Below are 6,663 nucleotides of genomic sequence, written 5' to 3' on the forward strand. Positions count from 1 at the left end.
ATACTTGTTGATATGCTTTGCTTGCCTGGTACCTTATATGCCCCCCAAGTGATTGAGGAGCTTAAGGTCCTCGGTCACTTGCCTTGACCAAGACCTGTTCGAACATTCCAGCTCGTGATAAATACTTATGAGAATGGGAATATAGCAAAACAACACACGTAATGAGCAAATACTTGTAATAAATATAATAATTGGCAAGAGTAACTGGTTGCACACAGTTCCTTTTATTTCTCGTAATAAATGGAAAATCTTGTCTGTACGAGTGATCAAAAATTTGATCTTACACTTATAAGTGATTAGTCATATGGCTGACTAACCCTTGTTCATAAACTTGTAAAAAGTAAAATTAATACAAGCCAATTCTTTAAAAAGAATTGTTTATTGATAATACTTGCACAGGTGTTCTCCATTCCAATAGCGAGGAATGAGATCTCCATTTAAGCGAGCAAGTTTATAAGTGCCTGGTTGAAGGACTTCTTCGATTTGGTATGGCCCTTCCCAATTAGGTCCAGGCACTCCAACAGCTTGATCGCGGGTGTTGAGGAAAACTTTTCTAAGTACTAAATCTCCCACATTAAATTTTCTTTCCCGTACTTTAGAGTTGAAGTACCGGGCGACCTTTTGTTGGTAAGGTGCTACTCAGAGTTGGGCTTGTCCTCAATTTCATCGACTAGCTCTAGAGATTCCAACAAAAACTGACTATTAACGTCTTGATCGTAAGCCAACCTTCGATGTGATGGCGGGTCTAATTCAACAGGCAACATAGCCTCATACCCATAGGCCAAGGAAAATGGAGTATGGCATGTTGTTGTTCGATGGGAGGTTCTATATGACCATAGGACTTCAGGCAACTCCTCTGGCCATGCCCCATTCGCTTCTTCAAGCCTTTTCTTCAGAGTATTCTTCAAGGTCTTGTTGACAGCCTCCACCTGTCTGTTTGCCTGTGGATGAGTTACTGAAGAAAAGCTTTTGATAATCCCATGCCTTTCGCAAAAATTGGTGAATATATCGCTGTCGAATTGTGTGCCATTGTCTTGTTCTCCATTTGCCATTTGGCTTAGGAACTAGTACTAGATTAGAGACCCGCGATGGATAAAACGCTACCCTAATGAATTTGTTCTCCTTTAGCTTCTCGACTACTTCTTTTAAAGCTTTCGATCTATCTTTGTTGAGCAGCCTCATTTTCTATTGTACTGGTGGAAAACTTTTATCTATGTTCAGGACATGGCTGATAACTGCTGGGTCAATTCCAACCATATCTTTATGCGAGCAGAGAGACTTCCTGATTCTTCTTCAAAAATTCCACTAGTCTTTGTTTTGTTGTTGTCTCTAAGTTTTTACCGACTTTCACAACCCTGGTCGGATCTGCCTCATCGAGTTGGACCTCCTCAAGGTCCTCGACTGGTCAAACTTCTTCATCAAAATCCCCAAAGAGAGGATCTAAATCCCTATCCTCACTTTAGGCAACACCTTATTTGGTGACGCGCTCACTTGATTGGGCTTGTATCTCATCGGCCAATTGCAACTCTTTTCTGGTTCCTTCCCTTGATCCACCCCTCTTTGCCTTAGTAATCGAGGAATTGTAGCATTCCCTCGCTTCTCAATGGTTTCCCAACACGCATCCTATCCCTGCGTCAGTTGGAAACTTCATGGCGAGGTGCCGGACCGAGGTTACGGCTCACAGATCGACTAGGATGGGCCTTCCAATCATAGCATTATATGTAGAAGGACAATCAACTACTATAAAAGTAGTGAGTAATGTCCTGTTCGTAGGTGTAGTTCCTGCTGTAACCGAAAGCCTAATCGACCCTATTGGCACGAGCCCTTCGCCAGAAAAACCATAAATGGTTTGGTTGCATGGCTCCAGGTCTTTCACTGACAATTTCATTCTTTCTAGCGAAGACTTGTACAAAATGTTCACTGAGCTCCCTGTGTCCACTAACACCCGCTTAACCATCATATTGACTATTTGGACGTCCATGACCAGAGGGTCCGAATGAGGGAATCGGACATGCTGAGCGTCAAGCTCAGAGAAAGTTATCACCTCTTCCTCTGTTCGAGCTTTTTAGGAGTTTGCTCCTCCACATTAAGCATTTCGATGTCCTGGTCATGGCGTAAGGTTCGGGCGTATCACTCCCTTGCCTTCCCACTATCTCTTGCTAGGTGTGGGCCACCACAGATGATTAGCAATGTACTTGCCATAGGAGCTGGCTGCAAAGGGGGGAGCGTTGGCGTACAGGCGCCTGCTCGTTGCCTCTTTGAGCCTCTCACGGAGAAACTCCAGTGGCTCGTACATACCTCCTCAGGTGTCCTTGTCTGATAAGGAACTCAATTTCATCTTTCAGCTGGTTACACTCATTGGTGTCATGACCATAGTCGTTGTGAAAATGACAAAACTTTGTTGTATCTCTCTTGGAGATATCTTTACTTATTGGCGCCGGTCGCTTGTAAGGGACATTGGTGCTGGTCATCTGGTACACCTCCGCTCTGCTTTCGACAAGGGTCGTGTAGTTGGTGAATCTTGGCTCGTACCTATTTCCCTTAGGGTGCTTACTTTCAGATGTCGACGGCTCGTTGTTCGCCCTTTTTCCACCATTTTCCCGTTGCTTTTGTTGTTGCCATTGGGTTTATCTGACCCATTGGCAGCTTTAGCGGGATCTTCCTTTGGTCCCTTGTCTTTTGCAGGCGACTTCCCTTTGTTAGCAATCGCCTCCTCAAGCTTGATGTACCGGTATGCTCGATCCAGGAATTCTTGGGTACTCTTCACCCCATTCTTCCTTAAACTGCTCCAGAGGGGTGAGTGGCGCTGCACTCCAGCAGTAAGTGCCATCATTTTCCCCTCATCGCCAACCATTTTAGCTCCAGCTACCGCTCGCATAAAACACTGGACATATTCCTTTAAGGACTCTCCCTCCTTCTAGCATATCTCGACCAGTTGGTTGGCTTCTATCGAGTGTACACGACTAGCATAAAGTTGCCCGTAGAATTCCTTCACGAACATTTCCCATGACATTATGCTAGCAGGAGGGAATTTAAAAAGCCACTCCTGAGCAATATCGGATAGAGTGACCAGAAAGATTCTGCAGCGGGCATCATCCGACACATTTTGGATGTCCATCTGTATCTCAAACTTATTCACATGAGATACTGGGTCCCCATATCCATCGAAGTTGGGCAATACTGTCATCTTAAACTTGTTAGGGGTTTCTAAAACAACTATTCTTTGTATGAATGGAGTGCCTCTTCTCCGATCATACTCGATGTGGGATGTTCGGCTCCCTACCAGCTGCTGGACGGCCTAGTTCAGTACATCGATCTCGGCTTGTACTGCGTCTGGTATCGCTGGGGTGACTGGTGCTGGAGGAGCATACTCATCGTGCCTTTCGCATCTATCGTTGAGCACATCCCTCAAGTTCTCATCTTTGCGCCTTTGCTCGCTAGCGCCCAACCGATAAAAAACGTTAGGTTGCCTACACTGCCCTCCAGCGTTTTGGCTCACAGGCCTATTTTCTCTTGGCGGGGGGTTCCTTTCTCCACCTCTCTCTCCTTGCCCTCGACCAGCATTTCCTCGACCGGAATCAACTTCATTGTAGTCATGCCCGTCCCTAAACTGCGACCAGCTGATCGCACAATTCCCTCCTCTTGCTGGTATCTCTCGAGCGTCAGGGGGAGGCTTGCGTTGGTCAGCGGGTCCCCGAGCATTATTATGTTGTGGGGGGCCCCTGACCGCAAAGCCTGACTCAGCATGCCTTCTGTTAGCAGAAGGACGCTATCCCCTGCTCAGAGGATTCGGTTCCTTAGCAGTTTGGCATCTAGGGCTTTGGGGAGGCTGTCCGGCCCTATTCTGCCTTTGATGCTAGGGATTATCACGACCAGCATGAGAAGGTGGTTGTTGCTCAGGATCTTGGAATGGAATATCTTGTTGAGCAGTAGGAGGTTGATCTGGCCTTGGAGGGCTTGCCAGTTGAGGTGGATGACTTGAGTTTAGGCCTTGTTGTGGTGGTGCCCTTGGTTGCTGATCCGGTTGAGAAGTTGGCACAGGTTGTCCCCAGGCCAACTAAATGGCTGCTTCCAGGGTGGTAGTGGCGTCACTCTGCCGGCGATCCATGTCAGCCTGCCGCTCATTCAACTCTTGACGTTGACGTTCAATTTCCCTCTGTTGCAACACCATCGTCTCACCCGCATTCTCCTGATTAGCCCTCAGATTGGCTAACTCCTCCTACAACACAATCAATGTTGTCCTCAGGGTCTCAGAATCCATTTCCTCCTCTTCAAAATCCAACTGTGGTTCGTCTTCAGCCACATTTTGTGGAGGAGGTTGGGTGGATGCAGCACCAGTTGTTTTTCCTGTCTTTCTGGATGTTTTCGCCATTTGATTTTCTTGGAAGTCTTGAATTCGAGCTCTCAATGAAAGCACCAAAATATTCACCCTCCAATTGGTCAACGACTCGGAGTCAGATAAACGATATAAAGTGAGATGAAAACAAGAAGAAATTCAGACGAAAAGGTAAAAGACACAAACAATTTAGAGTGGTTCGGCCCCAATGAGATGGTAATGACCTACGTCCACTTAGTGTTCTTATTGATGTAATATTCCAAGAATAGTGATCAATGAACTAAGGTTCACGAGTTTCACTAGTTCTCAGATAGATACAATTGTGATGGATAACAACACTCTTGTTCTCTCTTAGAATCTCTTAGCTTAAGCGTTCTCAAGCCAAATGTTCAAAAGCCAAAAAGTCCCCTCCCTTAAGCCCTTTGATTCTTATTTATAGGCTCAAGAAAGTCACATGGGCCAATGGGCCTTAATTACAATTAATTCTTGCGTATCTAAATAATATGAGAAATTATAATTAATGCATAATCACAAGATTTCATTTCTGAAGGAAATAAATAAATATATGCGACCAGATTGGTCGCACATAAGTATGATGCTTGATAAACCAATAATCTTTTGGTCAATGGCCGAGCAGGATATACTCACTTAAAACCGCTACGTGCCTCCCACGTGCAGACCAAATCCTGCCACGTCATCAGGTAGTCCGTTTTTGGGTAAACACATGCAATACACAATTGTGATCCATTGAAAGAAATAGATATATTAGAACTTGTGAAAGTCATAACAAATTGTTCTAATTGCAACATGGAAACTGAAATTAAATTTCTACCAAAATTTGGAATAAAAAATACATAATTTAAAATTAAGTATTTATTTCTGAACTTCAGACGAGCTATTCCTCTAGCTTGGACCGCAACGAACGCTCCATTCCCAACTCTAAGCTTTAAGCCGCCTTCATCCCACAATTCAAGAAGTTGTAAATAGTTGCAAACATGGTTGGTAGATCCATAATCAATAATCCAAACATATTTATCATTCTCTAAAACACATGTTTCTAAGATAAATGAACTATAATCATTACCTTTGTTTTTCGCTGCTAGAAACTTGGGACAATCTCATTTCCAATGCCCCCTCTCTTTGCAGTGAAAGCACTTATCTTTACCTTTCTTGTTTTACTTGTTTATCCCCTTAGGCGTCTTTGCATTTGGTTGTGCACTCATCTTTGCAGGCTTGGGGTTGTTGTTTTGTCCACCTTTCCTCTTGTTTCCAGCTTTCGAAGACGAAGCAGGGTTAGCTTCAGCCTTAGCTAGATCAGCAACAGCAGTAGTAGTCTTATTTTCTCCTCCCTTACTAGGTGCACCCATGATAGGCTCAAAAATCTGAAGCTCATAGTTGAGTTGAGTTGAGTTGATCTGCATCAGACCATAGTTGAGTTGATCACGAACATGCGGACACGGTGCCATTCGAGCATTCACGGTGTCATCACGTATGTGCAGAGACGGTGCTATCCAAGCATTTATGGTGCCATCAAGAACGTGCGGAGACAGTGCTCGTTCTAGGGATTCCTCAGTTATGACGAATTCGGAGTTGTCACCAATCAACTTTATGTTGATATTCTGCTTCCATTTAAGGAAGTTTTCTCCAGTGAGTTTCTCCATCGAAAGTTGAGAAAGGATGGGAGTAGACACAGTCATACTAAAAACTACGTATTATCAATAAAATAGAAATCAATCATTTTTTCTCAATAAAACTCCTATTCACACAAATTTTAAGAAATAGCACAACATATACCAAAATATGTACGATATGAGAACAAATACCAAAATAATCATATCTCTATTTCTTATGTTTCTAACTAATCTATGATATCCTTGTCCCGGTTGGCGAGAGTAAAAAATACTACTAGTTAAATAAAGTTGTAAATGTATTTAATAATGGTCACCATTATTAACAACCTATTATTCGATCAAAATAAGAAAACAAAATCTCTTATTTTATGAGCTAGACCCACGGTTTCGATAATCATAGATTTAGTCCTAGTAGTCACCATTGGGGTGAGTCTAGTACAATTTGACCTATAATTATCTATCTTTCGAAATCTAACCTTATCAAAATAACAAATGAACACCTTCCGTAGGGGGACGAATCAAAGTGCCTCGAGGCCCCATTAAGTTATAGATTGTGTTAAACCAACGGTGGAGATCGAATATAATTATTAAAATAAGCTCATTATTAAATTAAAAAAAATAGTATTTTTATTATTAATTTTAAAAAATTAATGACTATGGTTCTCCAAAAATTATAAGAATAGAATTTTTAACACC

The sequence above is a fragment of the Humulus lupulus genome, chromosome 7 (assembly GCF_963169125.1).
Source record: "Humulus lupulus chromosome 7, drHumLupu1.1, whole genome shotgun sequence".
Lineage (NCBI taxonomy): Eukaryota > Viridiplantae > Streptophyta > Magnoliopsida > Rosales > Cannabaceae > Humulus > Humulus lupulus.